Source organism: Populus nigra, chromosome 18 (genome assembly GCF_951802175.1).
Source record: "Populus nigra chromosome 18, ddPopNigr1.1, whole genome shotgun sequence".
In the NCBI taxonomy this organism is placed as follows: domain Eukaryota; kingdom Viridiplantae; phylum Streptophyta; class Magnoliopsida; order Malpighiales; family Salicaceae; genus Populus; species Populus nigra.
In genome coordinates this window covers 7,077,507-7,078,615 of record NC_084869.1, presented here as the reverse complement: position 1 = coordinate 7,078,615, position 1,109 = coordinate 7,077,507, and the positions used below count along the sequence as shown (strand labels likewise).

The following is a 1,109-nucleotide window of genomic DNA, read 5'->3' as shown; positions in this document are numbered from 1 at the left end:
TATAACTTTTTTATATTGAAAGTGTGAAAAAACTCTTATGTTTTAGTTTATTTTTTATTATTATAAACTGTAAAATAAACTTTATACATTTATAATTTTTTTGAATAAAAAAACTAAAATAATTATTTTAATGAATTGAAATAAAAACCCTACACATGGCTTATAGAATTAATCAAGTTATAGATTATAATTCCACGGAATGGATGAGCGTATAAATATATATATACACATACTTATTATATATATTCATTTATATTGCTTTGACATGAATAATTAAATAAATCATTTACTTACCAATAAAAAAGCGTTAACAAGTCAATCGCAAATATAAAATCTATATATTGTCCTACATTACTGTCTCTTTACTTCCCCCCTCTCTCTATCTGAAAGGAAAAAAAAAAATCAAAGCTAAGCAAGAGAATTCATCAGTTTTTGAAAAAAGATTTAAGAGAAAAAATCAATTTTGATTCGATCAGTCACCATCAGATCCCACCTCCACCAGCGATTGCCATGTCCTCAACAACCACTGCTCAATCCCTTCTTCTCCTCGCCTTTATTTCCCTCCTTCTCCTCTCTCCTGCTCTCACCTTCGACGCAGATCACAGGGTAAACGGAAGATTTGATAGCTCAAACCCTATTTGCTCTGTTTTGTTTCGTTTTGACTCAGGTGTACTCCCCTGAGTCAGTTGTAACTCGCAGATCTCGTTGTTTAGATTTTATGTGTTTTGTTGCCGAGTTTGACTCAAATCTGTTAATTTTTGCAGGATTTAAATGTTAGGTTGATTGGTGTTCATAGATCGAGTTTTGATTTTGCAAATGGTAGTTGATGCATTACAAATGCCGGGTCTCGTCTGGGTTTGCCCGGGTCGACCGGGTCATTGGTTTGCCCCGGTCGACCGGGTCATGGGTTGACCCGCCGGGTCGACCGGGTCATGGGTTGACCTGCCGGGTCGACCGGGTTTTGCCAGTTTTTTACACTTATTGGTCTTTTTTCTAACCCGAACCGGTCCAGCCACCAGGTCGACCGGTTTCCGGATCGACCTGCCGGGCCGGTCCGGGTTTAATAACTATGGTTAATTGTCTTATAGCTTCAAACACCTATATTATAG

General features: G+C 37.2%; 1 long non-coding RNA gene across 1 annotated transcript; it reads left to right on the top strand.

The window, feature by feature from the left end:
* Positions 1-373: 373 nt before the first annotated feature.
* LOC133677861 (uncharacterized) lies at positions 374-795 on the top strand. Its single transcript, XR_009835853.1, has 2 exons — positions 374-606; positions 765-795. It is a non-coding gene; the product is annotated as an uncharacterized LOC133677861 (long non-coding RNA).
* Positions 796-1,109: the final 314 nt, after the last annotated feature.